This window comes from Sciurus vulgaris, assembly GCF_902686455.1.
Source record: "Sciurus vulgaris genome assembly, chromosome: 7".
In the NCBI taxonomy this organism is placed as follows: domain Eukaryota; kingdom Metazoa; phylum Chordata; class Mammalia; order Rodentia; family Sciuridae; genus Sciurus; species Sciurus vulgaris.
Window position 1 is genome coordinate 136085006 of NC_136467.1, and position 25684 is coordinate 136110689.

Genomic DNA, 25684 nt, shown 5'->3' on the forward strand with positions numbered 1-25684 from the left:
GGTCAAAAATACCCAGACTGAATCCACTGCTTCCTTTAATCAGCTATATGCATTTGGACAAGTCAATGAAACTCAGGACCTCAATTTTCTCACCCATTCAATGGATACAGCAATGCTTCTACTCACAAAATGTTATGAGGAGGGCTGGAGATATATCTCAGCAGTACTTGCCTAGCATGTGCAAGGCCCTGGGTTCAATCTCCAGTATTGAAAGAAAGTCACAAGGGTACCTGTTTATGGCACCTGGCTAGATTGCTAGCCAGATATTATTTTCCTTGGCTCTGAGTGGTGTTAGGACTGCAGGGGCCACAGTAAGCCAATAAAAGAGATAGGACCCTGCTTAATGGAGCTCACCATATGGTAGTAGCTGCCATTATCATTATTAATTCCAGGCCATCTACTATCCAAAGGCTGTAAATTGACTATGTGATGGAAGTAGGCGAGGAGGCCCAGCTGCGTAAAAGGCAAGACATTTGGGCACCTTGTCTAGAAATCAGGAGACAGATGTACAAACCTTACTGGAATTGATCACAATCAGTGTTGATTCATTCAGATTTCCACACATCTGACTCTTTAGCCAAATGGCTAAGCATAAATCCATCTGATACCCACCAGAGTAGTCAATTCTTCAAGCATTGAAGGAATATTGGAGGGGCAACTCTTGGTGGTCTCCCACCACCAACCTCAAATCCAGACCCCCAAAGTGGACCACCAGTGAACTGAGATTCTGCAATCACTTAATGTGTGGTATAGGATATCCCCTGGGGCTAAGTGATTTGTTTTATTGCATAAATTTTCAGCTCTTAAATATGTATTCAAGAAGTTATGTGCAGAGAAAACTCAAGAGATAATAAGGTCTCCAGAAAAAAAAAAAAAAAAAAATGGAAAATGTTTTTGGAGTAATCGAAGTCAGGAAAAATAATTTTGAAATCTATTTTGAACAAGATTTTGTTACTTCAACTTTGTATGTGGGTGAATGACTAATTGTAATCCAGTCACAAGAGATGGAAAAACTGTGAAAGTCGATTCCAAATACAGTAAATTTATTTTATTTATTTATTTATTTATTTGTTTTGGTACTGAGGATTTAAACCAGGGGTACTTTACCACTAAGCTATTCCCCCAGCCCTTTTTATTTTTATTTTTAGACTGAGTCACACTAAGTTGCTTAGAGCCTCATTAAGTTGCTGAGGCTGACCTTGAACTTGCAATCCTCCTGCCTCATCCTGGGGAGACCCTATGTCTGGATCCAGCCCTGTTAGGTTGAGGTTCCAGATGGCCTGTATCAATAAGGTCTCAATAGATCAGGTTGGGGCACTCACTGTCTTAGTAAACCAGTGTTTGCGTACTTGTTTATGAATTAAAAACACATTTATTGAGGACCAATTCTATGGTATATTCTAGGAATGCAAAAATGAGTTAGGCTTACCCTGTATTCATAGAGATTTTGGAAGAGCAAAGAGAGAACTGGAGGTCAGTGTGATGTTATGGGACCTATTAAAAGCCAGCCCCGCTGCACGACCCAGGCAGGGCTGCAGGAAAACTGAGAACAGAGGTCACCGCTGATGCATTATTTAGCCAGACTGCCTTCAGTCTACCAGGGAAGGGGACCGGGACGTGTCCACATTGTGGGCCAGTAAAGGCTCTGTGGTTCTGTGAGGAGTGACACTGAGCCCTTCCCTGGCAGCTCTCTTGCTTTAGACCAGGGACATTTTTGCTTTTAAGGACCAGATGGTAAACATTTTGTCTTTTGCAGGCCCTGAGGTCCCTGTTACGGCTACTACACCATTGCAGCCTAAAGGCAGCCTCAGAGGGAGGTGGCGAAGAAAGTGGCTGTATCACAGTAGAGCAGAGTTTACCAAAGCAGGAGGTAATCAGAGTGCAGTTTCTGGACCTTTGTCCCACAGCGAGGTCATGGGTGACCAAAGAGAGTCACCGTCCACTGCTCCAGGCCTGTTTATTTGTTGATGCAGATGCTATTGAATGACATCATCTTAGTAAAGAGAATGAACAGGATTCCATCTCTCTCTCTCTCTCTCTCTCTCTCTCTCTCTCTCTCTCTCTCTCTCTCTCTCTCTCTCTCTCTCTCTCTCTTTCTCTGTCCCGTCAATGCATAGCTGATGGAGGCTAAGCTTCCATTCTGATGTCAACATAGGCTATAGTGTGTGACCTTGGGCGAGGCTCCAAAATCCTGTCATCTGTAAAACGGAGGTACAATCGCCATTGCCTCCTGGTCCTGGGTGGGTCTCCGCATGATGTTCCTCCCCTTCCTCCCGCTCGCTCACTGACACCCTGCGCACTTGCCCCCTCCTCAAGAAACCAGTCGAGACGTGTTCCCAGGGCAGGAGACCAAATTCCCAATTGCCCTTGAGTTGGAAGGACCTTTATAAACATCAAGAGACTATTTTCCAAAACCCATTTTAAAAAGCCGAGGCGCAATAAGAGCACATTGTGCGTCTCTGTGTTTGTCTTGAGGAAATGTTTTCCCACTGGCGTTGGAACCCTTCAGGGTTTTGTTCCTTCTTTTATTTCTTCTTGCGTCCTTGGCAACAGCTCTGCATACCAACTTCCACCCTTCCCTGGCTCTCTCGGCAAGACTTCCAAGACTGAGTTCATTGTACTCCGGCGTTGGCCAAGCAACCAAATAGCTTCTGTCTCCTGCGTTTCCAAATCCTCACAGCAAAGAGAACTGCATTTTTCCAGGACTGGGGACAGCATGCCAAAGAGGTGACATCACAGTTCAGCTCAGTTTCCTGTTTCTTTCCTCCTGACAGCGTCATGAATCGTATCAGCTTTATCATTTTCTCCGAGCTCATTTCCCTGTTGCACAAATGTTGGGAGTGACAGGAGATAGGAGTCAAAACACCAAGTCCCGGGTTGCTTTTTCTTTGCAAAAATGGAACACATGTTCTGCAGTCTCTAAAGAAAGCACCCCATCTGGCTTAATTTGGAGTTTTCTGGCTGAGCACTTGGCTTCTAGGTCAGACAGTAGTGATCTCATCTGAGAAGCTGGACGCTCACTGTGCCCAAGGTAGGCCGGGTCCCAGCCAAGGTAGCAGGGCCCTGTGTGTGTCTACTCTTGGAACACACAAAGTGTGCACTCTAGGGGAACATTTCCCTACAAGTAAACCCAGCTGAGTGTTTTAAGACTTTTCTCAAGTACACAGCAACCTGTGATCACAGTTAGAGGCTTTCCAGTGCAGCTTTTCCCATGACTCTGTCTCTCTGCATCTCACTATCCCTGTCCTCAGGTAGGAAAGGAACTAAAAATTTAGACACATGAATTTAAAACTAAAACATCAATGACTTGTATACACAAAGAAAGTATAAGGTGGGTCAGAGGCAGGAGCAATTCAGACACTCTGGAAGGGGTTCTTATCTGCTCACACACACATATTGCAAAATTGATTGAGCCCTTACTATATGACAGGCTTAGCTCTCAGAGTCTTGCATTAACTCACTTTATCTTCATAACAACCATGTGAGGTGCATACAGTGGTTGTTACATTTTACAGATGAGGAAAGTGAGGCACTGGGAGGCATCTTGCCTGAGGTCAGATAAATAAACATCTTGGAGCCTGGTGAAGGTTCTGAACAACTGTGGGTATGGGTGTATCAGGTGGTAGAAGAATATAATATTATAAGTAAGCCTATTAGTTATTAAAAGGCATGCATGTATTTCAGAAATACCATGAATATTTTATAATGATAGAACTGGGCATGAGATCTGACATATATGTTTATTAGAGCCACACGGATGTAATGTGAAATGCAACGACTCTATACATGCACAATCTAACCATGCAGGTGTGCAAATAATATTATCATTTAACTCCCCAGATGCTCTGTGTGCCTGACTTGATGCACATGTCTCTGGCTGGTTCCAGAACAGTCTTCTGACACTACCGTGGTAATAACTCCACACACTGGTGTCTTAGGCTGTGATGCTACTTTGACTGAGTAATGTTAACTGTTTCCTGAAAGGTGGTTGGGCCAGGTTTGTCCACTGGCTTTTCGGCATCTTCTGTGATTAACAGTTATTTTGAAAGAGGTTGTAATCACTGAACACAGATTCTTCCCGCACTTGTCTCACTGAGGGGAGGAGGCGTTCATTGGCCGGTGAGGCCTGTAGAGGTCAGACAGTAGCGACTTTAATCAAAGTGCTGAGGGGTCCCCCCCACCGATTGGTAATTTACCCTGCGAGACCTGAGTTTCATCTTCCCGCTTCACCCGCCTCTGCTGCAGCTGTTCTACATCCTCTCGGGGAGACAAGCTGTGTTTAATTTTTATTTTAAATGAAATGAAAACCTTCAGATCATAAGTGATCCTTTTACCTCTTGGCTGTGTTTTGGATTCCTTTATTTTTTTGTTGTAGTAAAATACACGTAACATAAAATTTACCATCTTAACCATTCCTTTGTCTGATCTTAATTTATTCTGATGCATGCTAGGGGGAGATCCTACTATAATTACATGGGTATGTAGTGTTGACCTCTGACTTACATTAAGCAAAATCTCATTCCAGACTCTGAATTTTTTTTTTTAACTTTTCTACTATTTTTTGGTATCGATTTTATTTCTTATTTAAAAAAAAAAAAAAACAACTTTTTTTTAGTTGACTTGTAATAAGTGTAATCATACATATTTTGGGGATGCAGTGTGATATTTCAATACTTGTATGCAATGCATAATGAACAGATCCGGGTAATTGGTATATCCATCACTACCTCACCTCAAATAGTCATCATTTCCTTCTCTTGGGAACATTTCAAGATCCCTGCCAGATCTTTTAAACCATACCACTAAGCGTTGCCCACCATAGTTACCTGCATACTGTAAGACTTTAGGAGTTATCCCCCATCCAGCTGTGCTCCTGAATCTTACCCACTAAGCATCCTCTCCCACCCCCCTCAAACCTTCCCAGGCTCTGCTAATCGGTTTTCTCCTCTCTGCTTTCATGATCGACTTTGTCAGCTTCTACATCTAAGCGAGCATGGGGACATTCGTCTTTCTGTCCCTGGCTTATTTCTCCTAACATAGGGTCCTCCAGGCTCCTCTGTGTCACACAGATGACAGGACTTTATTCTTTTTATGGCTGAATAGTATTCTATTCAGAATGTGTACATACATTTTATCTATCCATTCATCCAATGATTGACACCGAGGGCGTCTTAACCGTTTGTAAGTGTGCAGCCTTCTCCAGAACTCTCTACCTTCCAAATGGAACCTCTGTATCCACATTCCCCCTTCCTCAGCCCCTGGAAACCAGCCACCATTTTGCTTTTTGTCTCTATGAATTCGACTGTTGTAGGTAACTCATGTAAGAGGTATCATTTAGTATTTTCCTTTCATGAGTGGCAGATTAACATAATGTCTTCAAGTTTCACTTAACATAATGTCTTCAAGTTTCATATATATTCTATCATGTGTCAAAATTTCCCTCCTTTTAAAGGCCAAATAATGTTCCATTGTATGTATATACTATATTTAGTCTGTTCATTCATCTGCCAATGGACACTCAAGTTACTTCCATCTCTTGGCTACTGCAAATAATGCTGTTATGAATATAAATGTACAAATATCCATTTGAGTACCTGCTTTCAGTTCCTTTGGGCATGTACCCAGAAATGGAATTGCTGGATCACACAAACATTCTGTTTTAAATTTTCTGAGAAACCACCATAATGTTGCATTTGTTTTTAAAAAGGGTTTGGTAGGATGGGCAGGTACCTTTGCAAGATCCTATGAATAAATTTAAAAGAAACATTATAATGAACTTGGTTATCATGACAAATTTGAAGTAATTCATCAATGGGACTGAAGTTTTGCCTTTTCTTTCTCATTTTTCTGCTTATTTGAGAAGTTTTACAAGTCTCCCTCTCTTTAAGGGTTCAAAGTAGACTCTGTTAGGAATAGAATAGAGTCAGTATATAATATAAAATAAGCCTTTGATAGGAATTCCAAGTCCAAACCCAGCCTTCCAGGTCATGATGAAAGCACAATTGTGTGTGTGTGTGTGTGTGTGTGTGTGTGTAGGGGGTGGGTGCTTGGGACTTAATCCAGAAGTGTTCTACCACTGAGTTACATCCCTGGCCCTTTTTAATTTAATTTTTTATTGGTTCTTTTTAGTTATACATAACACTAGGATTCATTTTCACATAATTATAAAAGAGTGGAATGTAATTTGTTCTAATTCAGTCTCTAGTACTTCCCCTTCCCCTCCTCGTCTCCCTCTCCCTGTTCCCTTTCCTCTCTATTCTGCTGATCTTCTGTTAATTACTTACAGTTTTTTTAAATTAGTGTCTGGTGGATGTACACACTAGTGAGATTCACTCTGGTATATTTATATGTGTACGTAGGAAAGTTAGGTCAGATTCATCCCACTGTCTTTTCCTATCCCATCATTTTCGCCTTCCCATCATTCCCCTTCATCTGCTCCACTAATCTTTCTTCCATTATTTATACCCCCCCCACTTATTTTGGATTAGCTTCTTCATATTGAAGAAAATATTTGACCTTTGGTTTTTTGGGATTGGCTTATTTCACTTAACACGATCGTCTCCGGTTCCATCCATTTACTCACAAATACCATGAAGCCATTCTTTTTTAGGGCTGAGTAGTACTCCATTGTGATTATACACCACATTTTCTTTATCCATTCATCCGTTGAAGGGCATCTAGGTTGGTTCCATAGCTTGGCTATTATTAATTGTGCTGCTATAAACATTGTTGTAACTTTGTCACAAATCTTTTGGATATAAACCCAGGAGTGGGATAGCTTAGTCATATGTTGTTTCCATTCCTTGGTTTTTGAGGAATCTCATACTGCTTTCCAGAGTGGTTGTACTAATTTGCAGTCCCATCAGCAATATATGAGTGTAACTTTTCCCCATATCCTTTACACATTTATTATTTATATTCTTGATAATTGCTATTCTAAGTAGAAGGAGATAAAATCTCAGTGAAATTTGCATTTCCCTAACTGCTAGACATGTCGAGCATTTTTTCACATATTTGTTACTGTATTTATTCTTTTGAGAAGTGTCTGTTTAGTTCTTTTGCCCATTTATTGATCATGGTATTTGTTTTTATGGTGTTGAGTTTTTTGAGTTCTTTATATATCCTGAATATTAATGCCCTGAGGTACAGGTGGCAAAGATTTTCTCCCATTCTCTCTTTATTTTCTTAATTGTTTCCTTTGCTGTGCAGAAGAATTTGATAGCATCCCACTTATTTATTTTTTAATTGTATTTCTTGTGCTTTAGGAGTCTTGTTAAGGAAGTCAGTTGCTGTGCTGACACGTTGGAGTGTTGGGCCTACCTTCTCTTCTAGCAGTTTTGGAGTTTCTGGTTTAATTCCTGGGTCTTTGATTAAATTTGAGTTGAGTTTTGTTCAGGATGAGATATATGGGTTAAATGTGATTCTACTGCATATGGATTTACTTGGCCCTTTTTAATTTTTTTATTTTGAGACAGGTCTTGCTACATTGCCAAAGCCGACCTTGAACTTGTAATCCTCCTGACCTCAGCCTCCTGTGTAGCTGGGATTACAGATGTGCACCACCATGCCTAGCTGACGGCACAATTTTTAAGGAAGTAGGAGAGAACATATTTATTTAACAGTTTACTAGCATCATTTATAATATTCAACTTATAACCCTTTATCTATTTAGAAACATGGTATACAGACCATTTGTCCATACTTGAGCCCAGGGTCCAACAAATATTAGGAGTGCACCTGGGTTGCAGTTACTCTTGTTCATAACTGTTTTGGTCACTACTGCCAGGTAACTATTGCTCCCAAACACACTGGCATGATAAAATTATTTTATTATACTCGTGGATTCTGTAGGACAGAAGTTTAGACAAAGCACAGCTTGTGTCTGCTCAATAATGTCCAGGGCCCCCATTGGGAAGACTGTGCTGGGAGTGAGTCTACAGCCAGGTTGTGTGTTAGCTGGGGGTTTCCAGGGAGATAGGACCGAGAGGACATAACTGTAGATGCATGCACAGCAGTGGAGTTAATTGGAGGATTGGCTCATAGGACTACGGCAGCTGAGAAGGCCCATAATAGGTCAACTGCAGGCTGTAGACCTTGGATGCTGGAAGCAAGGCTTAGTCTAATTCCTAAAGCCCCAGAACCAGGGAAGCTAATGGTGTCTCTCTCAGAGGCCGAAAGTTTGAGTCCCTGGGGACAGAGCTACTGGTCCTGAAGCCCAAAGACCCACAACTCTGGAATTCTGATGCCCCAAGTAGGAGATGCACGTGTTCTAGCTCTCAGAGGGAGATGTCACTTTGCCTCCTCTATTTATTCCCTCCAGGCCCCTAACCAATCAGATGGCACCCGCCACACTGAGGGCAGATCTTCCCCACTGAGTCCACTCAGTCTCACATTCTGATCTCCTCTGCAAACACCCTCACAGACACCCTGGAATTAAAGTGTTACCAGCTTTCTTAGGTATTTCTTAATCCAGTCAAACTGACATCTAAAATTAACCCTCACAGGCTGGGATCAAATGGAGGTGTGCACACTCATGCTTGGGGTGGGCCTGGCTGTCAGCTGGACCGGGGACATGAGTGCAGCACTTCCTCAAAGGAGGGCAGCTGCAGAGAAGCTGGACTTCTTACAGGGGTGTCAAGACTCCAGATGTGAGTATCTCAGGGAACGAAGCAGCAGCTGCTTCACCTTTTCTGTATTCTGTGGATTACAACCAACTCACAAGTCCGTACAGATTCAAGAAGAGGAGATGGAGACCCACCTCTCAAAGGCGAAAGCATCAAAAAAATTGGAGATCATGTTTTAAAATCACCACACAGGTTAAAATATTGTTAACCATGTGGTGTTGGATTGACTGGCAGGGATATATCTAATGACCATTTAAAGAGCATTTCATGGCAACTTTAATTCTTCTGAAATTTTATAGCTCATACGTGATAGAAACTACTACATTTCTTAGTAGGATTCTATGAGGTTTCCCCCATATTTGACAAAGTCTAAGTAATAAGATGGGGAATGTTAGCTCTTGAATAAGTGCTTTCTCCTTTTTTCTTCAGTTACTAATTTAGAAATAAAATTCTAACAACTTATGACATTGTCGGTCCTGAATTTGTGAAACTGAATTTTTTTTCTAAAATAGCAATAATGAAAAGTTATTTTGACCAACCAAAAGACCAAAATTTTAACAAAATTATAGGAAAGACTGAATTATATCGTTCTGTCTATGGAAAACATTATGAAAGTGTTCCCATAAAAAATGTGCTGTGAAAAGGTGCAGGTGATCCAGGCTGTCACATTGTCTTATGAACCTCTTTCATGCTACCTCTGCTCACAAAGTAGTAAAGTAGTCATTAATCTCAAAGAAGGAAAGACCCACACGAGCAGCAGCAGTCCAGGAAAACTTCAGGGGTGGAGTCGAAGGAGAGCGGAGGCTGGGGGCAGAGCGGGCTCCTGGTCAACTCCAGTTGGCAGTTACACTTGACTTCAGTTTGATGGGCTCAGCCTGCGTGCTGATTGGTCAATACCTGCCATAGCAGTTGGTAAATGTTTTGCATATTATCCCCATCTGTTAGGGAGCATGATATTAGCAAAAGCACCAGGAGGGAGTCATGCCGATCCACACATTGAAAGGTAAGAAAATTGGACTGGCTTGCGTCTAGCTGTGGTGATTATGGGAAGTACAGACCTTTAACTATGTAAAACCAATTGTCAAGGACATTGATTGCTAAGCAAAGGCATTTGGTATCTTATCCTGCAAGTAGGGGAGTAATGAACCCTTTCAGTAAAAGTGACTTAAAAATTTTATTGTATTTTAAGGAGATTACTATAGAAGTTAAATGAAAAGAAACTAGGAAGACTTATTATTATTATTATTTAGGAGGTGAAATATCAAATGTGTAGGAAAATAGGAATTTGGGTTTGTTTATGTATCACTTCCTTAACTCAGGTTTGGTATCGTTGGCTTATAATGGCTAATATGTTGAAGACTTCTGGTGACCCTCTTAAAATGCTCTGGTCCTATCTCTTTTTGCCACTGCTGCAATTCTAGCCAACCGGCTCCAAGCTGGAGTACCTGAGATTGTCTTTTCTCCCTTCCCATTACTGCCGTCCCTGATGCAGTGTGGGGGTGTCTGGGATGTCTGAGGCAACTCACAGTGTTCTTACTCATGTAGGGTTGTTAATATACTATGGAGCAACCATCAACCACTGGAGTTGGGAGATCCCTTTTTTCCCCTTCCCATGGTCTTGAGATTCATTCAGAGAACTTTCAAAAGATCCTGTGAGATCAAGCAGTTACTGTAATTTGGATGTGGAAAGTCCTCCAAAGACCCACGTGTTAAAAGTTTGGTTCTCAGCGTGGTGGTATTAAAAGATACTGGACCCTTTAAGAGGCGAGGCCTAGCGGGCCTGGTGGGAGGTCTTAGACCATGGAAAGCTTGCCTTTGAAGGAAACTGTGGGACCTTGGTTGACATGAGATGAACAGCTTCCTGTGCCATGTGCTTCTGCCATGATGTGGTGCCTCACCACAGACCCAAAGCATTGGAGTCAATTGACCATGGACTGAAACATCCAAAATTGTGAGTTAAAATAAAAGCTTTCTCTTTATAAATTGATTGTATCTGGTGTTTGGTACAGTAATGGAAAGTTGACCAACACCAGCAGTTACCAATAGATACGACTACTTAAGACTTTCCTCCCCAGCCTCCTACCTCATTTCCCTGGCCCTCCCTTCTTTGACCACATTCCCAAACAGACCATCCACACATAAGCCTTGGCCCCATGCTCTGCTTTGGGAGAGTTCCACTTCCTTTCTTGAATCCACCATGGTGGAAACTTATATAATGTCCTGCCTCTATTAAGAGCATCGAATCCTCATGACTCACTTTACATTCAGTTGATAAGATCTCTTTTTGACCTTTTAATTTTTAAATGATTTGTAGAATTAACATAGTCTCATATGCTCAGTAATGGCTTTCAGTCTGTAGGGAGGTAATTTAAAATACTGGAAAGAGCAGAGAGTTCAGTCATAAGATCTAGATTTGAGCTTGGTGAGTGACCAAGGGAAAATCATGCATGGTCTTCAAACTCTTACTATCTCCATCTGTGAAACAGAGAAGTTAATGGTCAGCACCTTCACAGGGTTCTTAGGTCTGTAAAACAAGACCATGCATATGGTGAGGATTTGCTAAACTGATCATCAGCTTTCTTTCTCTATTTCTCTTGGTTTATGTGACACTAATTTTTTTTTTGGATGGATATCCACCTTTTCCCAGCACGTCCCAGGTTTCACTATCCTGTTCCAGGGTGGGTCCTGAGTGACTTCATCTAAAGAGACTACCGTTTTTCTGGCCACAATGATTGGAAAAATCAGAGAAATTATTTAGGAGATCTAGGAATGAACTCCCTCACCCTTCCGAGACAGCAATCAAATGAGACAGCACATAGCATCCAGAAGCTGCTGGGACCCCTTGTGGCCCTAAGGAGTACTAGACAAAAGATGAAGCAGAAGCCCGGCCTGTGGCACACGCTTGTAAACCCAGCCAGAAACTCGGGAGGCTGAGACAGAAGGATCACAAGTTCAAAGTCAGCCTCAGAAACTGAGTAAGGTCCTAAGCAGCTTAGTGAGACTGTCTCAAAATATAAAATAGAAAAGGGCTGGGGATGTGGCTCAGTGGTTAAGCGCCCCTAGGGTCAATCCCTGGTACCAAAAAATAAAAATACAAAAAAGAAGAAGAAGAAATAATGAGGGAAGGCAAGGCGAGATGCCCAACTTCTGAATTAAGCCACACACGTAGCTCATCTGACCACAAATCTTTTCAGATAAGTGAGTCACTAAATATTTTGTCGAAGCCAATTTGAGTCAGACTTTTTTCCCCCCTGGTATAGAACAAACTCTCAACTGATAAGATTTGCAAACAAACTTTGTAACTTATAGATGAATATAAAACATTCATTTGCATTATTTTTATTTTTCCCAATTAGCAAGAATACCTGTGGCCCATGGAACAGGTTGGGAAAAATTTTTAAACTTTTTTAACTTTTGTTTTTTGGTACCTGGGATGCTTTACCACTGAGGCATATCCTCCAGCCCTTTGTATTTTTAATTTTGAGACAAGGTCTCACTAGGTTGCTTATAGCCTCACTAAGTTGCTGAGCTGGCCTTGAACTTGAGATTCTTCTGCTTCAGCCTCCTGAGTCATTGGGATTACAGGTGTGCACCAACAGGTCCAGTTTAAGTTTTTATTTTAATTTAGTTCCTTCTTTAGGAAAAAAAAATTAGATCCCTGCCTTACAGTACTTTTAGAAATACAGCCTAAGTAGAATAGTAGAATAATTATATATGTACAAAAAACTACACAAGTACAAAGATATATATATGTATATATATATATATCATCGTGTGTGTATATATATGTATGTGTGTGTGTGTATATATATATATGTATATATATATATATATATATATACACACATATATCTTTATCACAAGTTACCTAGGAAAAGACTGCCAAATTAGGCTAAATAAAAATATAAAACTCATACGGTGGCAAAAAAACCCCTCAACCTATAGTAACATAAACAAAATAAAAATGTAAACAACAGGCTAGGAGTGGTGGCAGGGGCCTTTAACACCAGCTACTCTGGAGCCTGAGGCAAGAAGACTGCAAGTTAAAGGTCAGCCTTAGCAACTTAGCAACACCTTGTCTCAAAATTAAAAAAAAAGAAAGAAAATTAAAGAAGGTCCAATGATGTAGTTCACCAGTAGAGCACCCCTGAGTTCAATCCCCAGTATGAAAGAAAGAGAGAGAGAGAGGACAAACTGGGAGAAATGGTTACATAACAGATCAAGGTTGGTATTTTCTATATACAAAGAGTTCTTGTAAGTCAATAAAAAAGGACAAATCTCAATAGAAAAATAGGTAAAATGTTTGATCATGAAATTCAAAGAAGATATAAAAGATGCTAAACTTAAATTCAAAGTCAAGGGCTATCAGGCTAAAAAAAATATATTATTAATATGGGCCTGGAGGTCAGCTTGGTGATACAGAACATACCTAGCATGAGTGAGGCCCTGGGTTTGATCCCCAGCACAGGAAGGAAGGAAGGAAGGAAGGAAGGAGGGAGAGAGGGAGGGAGGGAAGGGTGAGTTTACTCAGAATTATAACTTACATGTTTTGAAGTGATTAAGTGCCAGCGCTATAAAAATCTCACAGAGGTATATGTATAAGAATGATCTTTATAGAGTTAAAAGAAAACAGATGTCAACTATAGGAAGTTGATAAAATACTTATGATCCATTCTTATCTGGAAATACTTTGAGGCCATCAAAAAAGATCAAATGGACCTTTGGACCTTTAAGTGTTACCATGGGAAAAAGTGTGATAAAGTGTTTAAGGTTTTCAAATGATGCATCGAATAATCTCATTTATATTAAAATACATACTGACATGTCCATTTACATTCTGGAAGTAAGTGCCAACTACTAATAGTGGTCATCTCTCAGACGTGGGATTACAGAGACCATTTATATTGTATTTACAAAATTTATGTCATATGAAAATATTTCATTTAAAAATAAACAATTAAGTGATCCATAAATCAGAGGGAACTCCAGGGTGGTGGTTGAAAGCAGTCCCCCTCCCAGGCTTCTGAGTGCCAAGGAAGCCCCTGGTAGGTGGCAGTGCTGTCACATGTGGTAAGGAAGGAAGGGTGGGAAGAGGGTAGGGCTTTCCAGGGAAGAATGAGAGAAGAAAATATCTCCCCTGTCCAGGAAGTTAGGAATGGGGAGGTTTCACAGGGAAACCTGTTCAAAAGGAACAGCAGGGATTTAGTTTCTTCTGTTCATTTTTCTCACATAAGCTCCTGCCAAAGCTGTTCAGAATTGGCTCCTTGAAGATCCTGAGCAGTGGGCACTGCTGCTTTGTCAGCCTCGGCTGTGAGGGCCAGTGGCCTTCTCCTTCCCCTCCACTGCCCAGCAAGGGGTTCCTGGGCCTGTCTCCCACCCTCTCCAGCCCTTGTGACTGGCCTTTGGTCTGAGTTGCCGACACGTCAGCCCTATTGTGAACGGAGTCTGATATGACCCTAGATCTGATGCTTTGCAGGACTGCCATCTCCCCGCCCCCAGAAACTGGAGTTTGGACTCTAGATAACCAGTCACCAGAGGCATCACACAAATACCTCAGCGAGAGGCTCCCTTGATCCCTGTCTTGTGATCAACTTAGAGGCGTTTCAAGAGCATTCTCTTGGTTGAATCTTGGTCCTGCCCAACTGCAAAGGAGTTTCTGATTATCGAGGAGGAAAAACTAAAAGTTAGAGCAGTTGCATGACTTCCCCTCAGTCCATAACAGATTTGCATTAGCACCACTGTGAGGACCCCATCCGGTCCCCGGTGGTCTCCTGACTTCATGCAGTGTGACTTCCTCGCTGCCACACCCCATCTGTGATGGCCACGTTTCCAGGTGCAGGATTCCAGAGCCTCAGGGATTTCTAAAGAGCGAGCTTTGATACCTTCAGTAAAGAGAGAATGAAACGTGAAGCGGTGCCGCGTGAAGATGTGAAGATTTTTACTGTGATACCTAACGTTGTCACTACAGCAGCACCTCAGTGTCACATGCTCAAACAGCACAGTCATTCCGTCATCAGATGTTTATCAAACACACAATAGGCTAAGTCCTAGAGCAGAAAAAGTAAAACCATGTGGCGCCAGAAAGGGACCACGTAAACGGGCAAAAGTTTCAAGCTGTATGTCCTTATCCAGCCCGCTGGGCCCTGCCCAGGGGACCCCTGTCCAGGGGACCCCTGCCCCTAGGTCTTGGTAACCCTTGAACAGAGAATTATCGCATCGTTGCAGAACACTCAATTTGTTGAAGACCCTCTGGCCACATTCAGTTGTGATCCACGCTTGGGTGCAAACCTGTGACTGGTGGCCGCGGGTGCTGGTCTCCCGCAGTTCCAGACCCGGTTAGGAAACCTAAGGAACTACCACCACTTACATCTCATCTGCCTCTGGACTCTCAGCATCCTTAAGACACTCACTGTACGCTATGCCAGAGAGGACAAGATGCATCCTCACCTACCGGCCAAGACCCAAATCCAACCCCGGGACAATGGCGGATAGTCCTGCTGACTCAGCAAAACCCCAGCTAGTGAATTTTGGTCACAGAGCAAGCATGGCTGTAGATGAACAGTCCTCACACCAACATCCTGTGCAGAGCGGGACTGAGAATGGGCTTTCCTAGTGTCAGAATGGCCACCAGTGCCTCTCCTGAAGCATCTGGGGAAGTCCCAAGGCAGGCTGCCCTTGGTGGTCTGAACAGTAACACAGTTCAGAGCAGATGGCTGTGTGTCTTAGCATGCAACAGACTGTGCGCTGGGGTCAAGGACAGAGGGACACGTCCTGGCTGGTGTCTCCCATTGTTTTCTGCAGTCTCTGACGTCACCTCAAAATTCTGACGTGTAAAACTCCTCTGTCTCCAACACAGACTCACATAACAGAGGGCAGGTTTCAGCTGGTTTTTTAGAAACCTGGGTGACAGGTTAAAACCAACAATGTTGAAGGAAGTTTAACATTTAGGTGACGGGAAAATGATACTGAACTTAAAATATGAAAATTGAGTCAGAGTGGATCATAAATCCCAACATAAAACTTTAAGAAGGAATCTCAGGGGAGCATTTTCGTGACCTTCGCTAAGGCATAAACACCAAAAATATGATCCATAGATGAACAGCTGGTAAATTGAAATTCATCAAAGTTAAAACTTTTGGATCTGAAAAATGAAAGAGAAGCTAGATATTGATAGAAGTTATCGTACATCCTATGTCTGATGAGGGGCTTGTACTCAGAATACGAAATGTCAAAGTTCTAGAGTAGTAAACACCCAATTAAAAATGAGCAAAAGATTAAAACAAGACACTTCACTGAAGATGTATAATGGCAAGTAGGCACGTGAGAATATACCCCAAATTATTTGTCACTTGACGAAATATAAATTTAAGCCACAAATACCGCTACACATCTATTGAGTAGAATGGCTAAAATTTTAAAAATAAGTAAAAATACACAATGCCAAGTGCTAATGAGAATGCAGAGTAAGTGGAACTCCTACATACCATTAAGAATGCAAAATGATTCCATCTCTGCAGAAAATCATTTGGTAGATTTTATTAAAACCTCACCATCCTGTTCATAGGTTGGGAAATGAAAACATGTCCACATGAAAATCTTCTGCAGGAATGTTTTAGTGACTCTTCATTCATACAACAAAAACTGGAAACAAGCCAAATGTCTTTCACTGTGTTCAGGGATAAACAGTGGTGTCTCTGTGCAATGGAATACTACTCAGCAATAAAAAGGATTGAACCACTGGTACATGCAACAACAAGGGGAACTCTCAAAGGCATTATGCTTAGCAAAATGACCCTGACTCAACAGCTTACGTATTGTATGATTCTATTATGTGACATTCTGGAAAAGGCAAAGATACAAGGCATGGAAAGCATATCAATGGTTGTCAGGGGAAGAAGTGGGGGAGAGTGTGATCACAAAGAGAAAATGCAAGGAGCTTTCTGGGGTGACTTACCTGTTCTCTTCCTGACTGTGATGATGACAGCCATCCCCTGCTATCCATAGGAGATACATCCCAAGGCCCCCAGTGGATGCCTAAAACTGTGGATAGTACCAAACTCCATATATATACTATATTTTCCCCTAAATATACATACCTGTGATAAATCTTAATTTATAAATCAAGCACAATTAGAGATGAACAACAATAACTAATAATAAAATGGAACAATTATAACTACATACTATAATAAAACTGCCAGCATAACTAACTACTCTTGTGCTTTGAGGCCATTATTAAGTGAAATAAGAATTATTTGAACGAGAGCACTGTGATACCACCACAGTAAGTGACTACTGAATAACTAATGAGCAGGTAGTGTATACAGCATGGATACACTGGACTGAGAGATAACTCACATCCAGGGTGGAATGGAGCAGACCACAAGAGATTTTATCACACTACTCAGGACAGCATGAGATTTAAAATTTATGATTTGTTTATTTCTAGAATTTTCCATTTAATATTTTCTGGACTATGGTTGACTGCATTTAATTGAAATCATGAACAGCATGTATAAAGAAGAACCACTGTATGTGATTTTATATATGCTAAAACTCAGATAACTACATACCAGAAAAGAGTCAATTTCACTCCATTTGAATTTTAAAAACTTTTAAAGATGTTGAGAAGAGTTTTTTATTATAGGACTTCAACAAGACTGCACACATATTTCCATGGGGAAGCAACAGTCAAGCATCCTACTTCTCTCCCTTTCCCCAGAAGTTTAAGCCAACAATCAATTTGTTGAGACTGCACTAGAGAGGCAGGAAGGCATAAGCCAGAGTTTCTTCAGAATAAATGGTAACACAAAATGTGCTATTATAGCCAGGGCTTGGGGGTCACAGTATATGATGACCATAGAGTCCAGGATCTCATCAGCTAGAGTTGTGTGCCTGTCCCACCCTCAAAGTGTAGAGGGGCAGAGCGCCACCTAAGGGCTGGGCTGGGTACTGTGGATCTCAGCAGGCAAACCCCCCATTCCGTCATCAGAAAAATCGGCTCATAGGACCCAGAGGAGGCTTCTGAACCTCTTGTCAACTGGGATGAGTAACAGGAATTTTCCACCACAGGTGCCCCAACCAGCACCTCTGAAAATGAAGTGAAAAATGAGCATGATTTATACTTTGTCAAAAATTATAGAAATGTAGACATTTGTCAAAACTTACATTACTGCACATCAAAACAAGTGAATTGCACTCTATAAACATTTAAAAATTCATTGAAAAAAACTTTAAGGAAAAATCTATAAAGATAAACTTTAAGCAACTAGCTCATGCCTTTTCATTTTTCTGGCCACATATTAAGGTGATATTAAGATATATACCAGGAAGTTGTTTCTTCTGAGATTTGATTTATCCCCACAAACATTGGGACCCCTGACAGAAAATTAAATTCTGCAGAGAGGTTAAACATGGAGGAGGTAGGAGGGCAGTCTGACCAGTTGGGAGTCTCAGCATTACTTGTTTTTTTAATACATCACACAACTCTCCTGTCATGTTTGCAGTCTGTTTAAAGAAAAAAGTCCTAACAATGATAAGCCAAGTAAAATGCACAGCAGTAGTCACAGAGGATATCAACCCCCCCGGGACTGGCAGATCCCTGGATGGTCTGATAGCTCTGGGAAAGTTAACTGGCCTGGTGTTCCATGAAGTTTGAGTGTGAGTGAATTTTCTCAAAAGCCCCAGGGTGCTCCAGGGTGGTCATTCCCTGGTCAGGCAATCACGGGTGGACATTTGGGGCACTCTGGTTGGTATTACCCAACCCAGTTTGGCAACTCATCCCACAGAAAACCCAAAGTCCGAGAGACGAGTGCTGGGGAGAAAGGTGGGCTTTATTCAGTGGCCAAAGAATGGAGAAGAGGGAGCTTTGCTCACACATCAGCTTGTCAGTCCCAGGGAGGCTGAGGCATCACAGACGTAGGAGAGGAATAAGGAGAGAGAGAGACTGGGCTAACAGATGGGGCAGACGTTCATGTCTTTTCTGGGAACAGGCAGAGGTCTTCCAGGAACTCGGGTGCCACCTCTTTTTACTCCTTTCATGGTCTGGTGTTTCCAGTCCTGGTGGCTAGAAGGTGTCTGTAGCCTTGAATGGGGAGGAGAGAGGTTAAGCAAGTCTAGGTCAAGTTAGCCCTGCATTATAGTTCGGGACAAAACATTCTTAAATGTTCTGCCGCAGGTCTGCACATAGCTGAGTAGATTCTGACAAAAGGTCAAGGAATCTAAGGAGATAGTCACAATATGAAAACAGATGCCAGGCCTCTTCACCCTTCCAGTCACCCACCGGATATCCACAGGCCCACATGAAGAGTCGGTGTGTTCTACAAAAGTGGAGAGTAACCTAGACCACATTCCCATCATAACCTGCCCGCCAGAGATGTTACCTACAGCAAACCAGTGGGGGCCAGCAATGTAGCTCCCCGCTGTATGACCTCCAAAATTAGTGATTTTTAAGTCAACTAAGAGCAAGAAAAGCTGGAGGGTTTGCTTTAAGGTTTTCCCTAGTGTGAGGGAGTTCTCTACAGTGACAAACCTAGGAGAACAAGGTCACATGGTGTAAGTAGCACCTTCAGTCTTTGTTGATTGTTATAAAGTGGTCAGACACTGTAAAAAATCCAATGTGCATGTTCACACTCTGAGACTTCTTGGGTTATTATGAGAAGTTAGCATTTTTCTGGTTTGCTTCATCCTCAGGATCCCCGGGATTGCTTTGTACTTTTAAAAAAATGTTTTTTGATACTAGAGATTGAATCACTACTGAGCCATGTCCTTCACTCCTTTTTTTGTTATTTATTTTGAGTCAGGGTCTCAGCTAAGTTGCTCAGAGCCTTGCTAAGTTACTGAGGCTGGCCTCAAACTTGCAATCCTCTTGCCTCAGCCTCCCAAGACACTGGGATTACAAGTGCATGTCATCACAGCTGGCTTCTTTGTCCTTTACCAGCTCATTCAAGGTCAGCACTGAATTTCCTGAATTTATTGGGCAATCATTCCCCATTCAAGTGCCAAGAAGTTGGTGTCTCAGAGTAATTTCCCTCTACCTGTCTCATCATCCACGAATCCTATGATGGCCATTCTGGAAAATGACCTCAGAAACAGGGTTTCCTGCTGCAAACCCAGTTCATCCCTAGGCATGCTGGACTGTGACACTTCTTAGCACTGGCTGCAAACAGTATGATCTGTGGCCACCATTGAGCTCCAGTCAAATCACCCCTCTGATGAGGTTCTTCACCCAGGACCACTCCAAGTTGGGAGAAAGTTCAAGTTCTTAGGCAGTGAGGCTGCTGCTGTCCTTTTCCCAGGATCTGACCCATCTGCTCTCACCATTTCGCAAAGCAAGAAGGACATGGTCGTGTTTAGAAACCCACAGTCTTCACTGGTGGAAATATCTAGAACAAAAGGAGATTGGCAGAGTGCCAGAGTTGCCTTAAATGCACATTTTTAAATCACCTAAACAAATGTCAGCAGAATCAGGCCTCACTCTGCAATGCTGATGAAAAACGCACTTGCACTGCACTTTCATAAACAGAAAAAGGCCCTGGGAACAACTGGCCAGTGTCACACTGTAAGGCTTTCTGTTTCTCCATTAGGCAACACTTCCCCTTCTTCCTTTAAGTGACCAGGGGAACTGCAGGAGGGGAGTCACTCCTAACTTGTTTAGAACATTTCCTTTTCTAGGCAGATGCTACAGTTTGGATCTGGAATGGCCCCCAAGTCCCATGTGTTAAAGGCTTGGTTCCCAGCCCATGGCATGACTGGGAGGTGGTGGTGCCTTTAAGAGGTGAGATCTAGGGGGAGGTCTTAGTTCACTGGAGTCATGGCCTCAAAGGGGATGATGGGACACAGGTGAACCCAACTCCTCTGCCACAGGTACCCCCAAGAAAGGGATCAATCAGTTATGGACTGAAACTTCCAAAACTCTGCGCCAAAATATACTCCTCTGTATAAGTGGTTTTATCCCAGGAATCTGTCACGGTGACGGGAAGCTGCCTAACACAGCTGACCTCCGACTGCATTTTTCTGACTTTTCCTCTGCAGGCTCAAGCGCCTTGCTTTCTGTCATGCCCCTTCATTTCCCTGGCGATACTTTCAACAACGTGGTGTCAGGTGATGCTTTGAAATCTCAAATCCAAAGACGCGCCCCCTTTGAGAGAGGGTCATGGCTTTCCTGCTATCTCTGCCCATCATCAGCCAGTGCTCCCAGACCCATGACCTCCTCCCCACCTCCACACATGTCCCCGGCTTAGAACAGCTCCACTTAATATTTTGACATTCTGGCAGTGTGAAAGCCATAGATTTAGTAGAAACCATACTTTGGATCTTTCCTGGGATAGCGATATGAAGCCTGATCCCCTCTGGTGACACTGGGCAGTGGCAGCAAGCTGCAGCCACCCATCAGCCACAAGATCATGAGGGGAGCCACTGATGCTCTTCAGTGGGCTGAATGGCTAAGCCAGGGTGCCAGGAGGTCAGGGGCATCAAACGCACTTTCTTCTCAGGATATTTTCAATTTGCTACTGGTTTGTCCAGAAATGACCCCAGGGTAAGTGGAGGAGTGTCTGTGGTCATTTAGCTACAAAACTCCCCGTGATTTTGTTTTTCAGAAAATCACAAAGGACATAAAAATATATTGCTAAATGTGGCATTTGCCCTACATTTCTCAAAAACACTTTTTATCAAGTTAAGGAAATTTCCTTTTAGGTCTAGTTTGCTGTTCTTTAAAAAATTTGTATCTGCAAGCATGGAGATATTCATGGTAAATGATATATATAAAGATTAACTGATGAGCTCTCTTATCCCTCTCTCTTTCTATATTCAATTTGATATTATCTGTGTGTGTGTGTGTGTGTGTGTGTGTGTGTGTGTGTGTGTGTGGTGTTGGTGATGAACTCGGGGCCTTGGACATGCTAGGCACGTGCTCTGCCTGAGTTGCATTCCCATCCCTGTTATTATTTTACTTAGGTTTTTAAAACAAGATCACAAAAGAAAATTCTAGATATATAAAGAATAAATAGGTCTCCTCTAGATATACTAGTGTCATCAACAGTAGGTATTCTTCCAGAACCTGCTAGGAAACCACCCAGCCTGGACTACCGGATTCTAAAACATAACAAGCCATAAGGTGTTTTTGCAGATAAAAGATTATGGACAATATGTATAATCAGAAAAGTGAGAGATTACACTCCATTTATGTATGATCAATCAAAATGTATAAATGCATTCTGCTGTCATGTTCAACAAATTAGAATTTAAAAATCTTTTTAAAAAAGAGTATGGACATGAAGTAATGATTATGAAAATAGACAAAGATGTGTGAATGAATAAATATGTAAGAACCAAATTTATTATTTTTTTTATTTTTAGTAATGATCACAATTGCCAGCAGAATATAAGAGCTATGATAATTAATGAATAAATTATTTGTAGATGCAAACAATGTTGCCTTAACATGATTGTTCTTCTGTCTCTATATTCATAATTAGGTCTTGTGTATAATTTAATCTTGTGCATCTTTCTTATCTGGCTTAAATATTGACAACCTCCATAATAAATAACTTCCTCTTCATGTAGTTGGCCAGACATTTTTATCTCTCATAGGGAAAAATTAAAATTTCATCCACCATAATAAGAAGTCAATAAGTAAAATCTAAAATTGATTCATCACAAAAATAGCAATATAAGGATTATTTTTTAAAAAGGTAAATGCCAGAGGAAACATCCAAAAGGATTGAAAGTGGTTGCCTCTAAGAATGAGGGTAATAAAAGAACTGCTTGACTTTGTGTTAATCCCTGTACTATTACTTTCATTTTAAATCAAGAATACAAAATGTTTCGCATTCTCTTAAAACTTTTTTTTATCAAGCATATACTCTTTTGAACAAACTAAGGAAAAAATTGATCTCACAAAACTTAGAGACATTTATGGTACAGAATCTATTTTGAAATCTGTAACATCTTCTTTTAGGTTTAATTTCTCCCTTGCTTGGTCTGGATTTCTTTTCCTCCAGAGAATGCATTTAGAAGTCACGGGTTGTTCATTTAAGCTTTGGTCAGCTAGTATATTTTGTACTTCCCTGTCTCTGAACATGTGAGAGCACTTCCCCTACCCTGTAGCATGCTAAAATATTGGCTTTCTACCAAGCAAATGTTGGAATGTCTGTTTAACCTCCCATCAGAAAGCACACAACAGCTTCAGCTTTATATTCATCTTTAAATATCCTGTGAAGGACTCCTGGTCTGATGTCAGAATTCTGTAGAGGCCACATACTAGTTCTTTGTGGCATCTGGTTGATTTGAGATCCTATGGCTTTGCTTTGACAATGAGTTCAGAATTCAGTGATGGTGTTGGAGAGAATCCTTGAGCAAGAACGCAATCAGGACACACCCTAGACCCAATCTGGGGTGTTAGGGAAGGGCAGACCCTGGCCTGCTGTCAGCTGTTTCATTTCAAGGCTGACTCTGGAGAGAATAGCGCTGTGAATCTGCCACTTGGAGAATAATCATTTTAAAACAGAATTCAGTTGGTGGATAGGAAGTTGAAAACTGATTATCGCAAAGCAGTTCTCTGTTAAAATTTACTGTTTTTGCTTACATCAAAAACAGAGTCCCTTTTTCCTGTTAAAATAGTTTAAAATTTTCATTTTGTGGGATTTTTTTTTAAAAGTTGCTGTTTGCATGTTGTTTTACCTTGTGACTAAGCCTGAAGGAGTTCACATTTTCTCTAAATTAAAATTTGCACATTTAATCAATACTTTCTGCTTATTGGAGAATATTGCTATTCCTGCCCCTATTATATCATCCTTGTTATTGTTGATAACATTTAAAACAGTTTAAAGCAGTAGCTTTTAATTTGGTAGGAAACATTTCACTGAGAATCCAGCCACAAGAGGAATTTACCATCTTGGAAATGGAGAAAAGTCTAAAGATCAGGATGTCAGAGTTCTGGGGTAGATTTGCTTCTTTCAGTTTCATTTTGATATTTTTTTTTTCCCCTTGTTAAACTTTTCCAAGCGTTCCAAGCTAAACCTTTTAATTTGGGTCCTGGTTATGATGTTTGGAGGCTATGACTAAATTAAGGGGGTGGATGCTAGATATTGGGAGAAGGGATGAAGAGGTTTAGGGACGACACTGACATTCAAGTTCAGATTACTGGAGAAAGGACAATTCTAATGGGTGCAGATGAAAGTGTGAGAGACTAGATTATGAAATGGAAAAAGAGGTGGCCAGGCAGTCTGCCTTATGTCAACTGAAATAAAGGTAATTGGGAGAGTATTGGTAACCATGTGCATCTGTGATTGGTGCTGGTGGTGGTAGAAGAAAGGGATGTGACATTTGACTTGAGCCTGAAGGTTGGCACACGGGAGGACAGGACTTTGAATATGTGCAAAGTTAACAGTAATGAAAAGGCGTTTTCTATCCAGGAACAGTGTTGTTCTATGTGGCTCTGCCTGGCATGGAATGCTGGGGAATGCGTGGGTGGCTTTACTTCCTAGAGACCTTGTAGGACAAAGGGATCCTGATTCAGTCCTCCTGAGGGACAGTTGGAAGAAATCTTCAAGTATGAGAGTGACATTATCAGGATCCCAGTAGACAGCATACAGAAGAGATGCGAGAATGAGAAGATAGTACTGTTGGGCCTACAGTGAGAAGGCTTCAGGTGGGAGAAAAAGTGCCAATTTCCTGGATTAGGGCAAGTGACAGGCAAAGAGATAAAAAACTAATAAGACTTTTCTGTAATTGATTATATGTGTACCAGAGTAGAAATGCCCAAGTTTCTAGTTTGGACAATTTGGTGAGTGGTCCCTATGGTTTCCTCGTGGTATGTAGGTACCATGTTTTATCATCATATGATGAAAAGGTTCTTACCAAGGTAGTGTCCACAGGCGTCACTGCTAGAAGAGGTTTGACTGGAAGCATATATTGTTGTTCCAATCTCTCAGTCATACAAAGCATTGGTTTTGGCAAATGTTAGATATCCTAAAGGGGTAGAAACACTTAAAAATCCTGTACTTTTCAGGTAGAAACATGAAATTCTCTACCCCTGTCCCCCAACAGGGTCCCTTGGCAAGGTACGTTGGAAACAAACATATTAAAGGCGTACAGTGACTCAGAGTTCCCCATAGTTATTTGAGTTTAGAATTCCTTTTTTCACAGAACACATATTTGGGGATATTGCTGTGTAGAAGAGATCTAACAAATTGAATGCAGTCTCAGTGTTATGACATTGAGAGGGGGCTAGGATTCCATTATTGAAGAATAGTTGTGTAGTGTTCTGGCAAAAAGTTTATTAGCCCCCTTGGGGTAGGAGGAAGATGTGAGGAGACATAGGAGGAAGTACAAAAATCAATGTCTTGGAAAGCAGGACAGCAGAGTCCTCTGAGATGCAGGTGTAGCTCAGTGGTAGGGCGTGTGAAGCCTTAGGTTCCATCCCCAGCTCTCCAGCACCAGGAGATAAAAACAAAGGGAGCCCCTAGGCAGCAGAGGTCATGAATTTAAAGTGAGAACAACCAGCTACAGTTTGTACTGCTTTCTCCAACAATAGTCAGTTACCTGGATTCAGTTGCTGGAAAGACAGGGGCTGGGTTTAGCCAGGATAAGGTTTTACAGGTGAGAATCAAGGCAGGGAAGGGGGCATGAGGGTGTTAGGAATAGGTTCCATCTTTGAAGGGGAGGGAGGGAGGAAGTATATGAGGGAGTGATGATCCTGGAGAAGGACAAGCCTTTCGACCAGGAGCTCTTGAGCTATCAGAAGCCAGCTGTGCTCTGGAGCACTGGAGTACAGAAATGGAAAGGAAAGGAGACGGGACCGAAGACTTCAGATGTTGACGATGAGGCACGTATGGTAGTGATAATGGAGTGTAGCCACGAGGGTAGAGGAGTGAGTCAAGTTAAGAGGTTATTAGAAGAGATCAAGGTGCTGTAGGCACCCAGAACCGCAGTGCATGCAAGATGGAGAGGAAGGTGATTGAGCTTCAGAGGAGCTGAGAACACTAAAGAAAAGAAATGCTTTTGAAACAACAACCCTAGTCCTGCATTAAACTTAGAGATGTGGAATATCAGAGGAA

The 25684-nt window shown here is 41.7% G+C and overlaps 1 protein-coding gene across 2 annotated transcripts in view; it reads left to right on the forward strand.

Moving 5' to 3' along the window:
• FAM50B (family with sequence similarity 50 member B) overlaps window positions 1–25684 on the forward strand; it is a 74346-nt gene that overhangs the window by 46009 nt on the left and 2653 nt on the right. The window contains exon 1 of one of the 2 annotated variants that reach the window (XM_079147586.1): window positions 2140–2240. The exons of the other annotated variant lie outside the window; for it this stretch is intronic. The gene's annotated coding sequence lies outside the window, so the exon portion shown is untranslated. Of the gene's footprint in view, window positions 1–2139; window positions 2241–25684 lie in introns of those variants that run through there. 2 annotated transcript variants of the gene reach the window in all.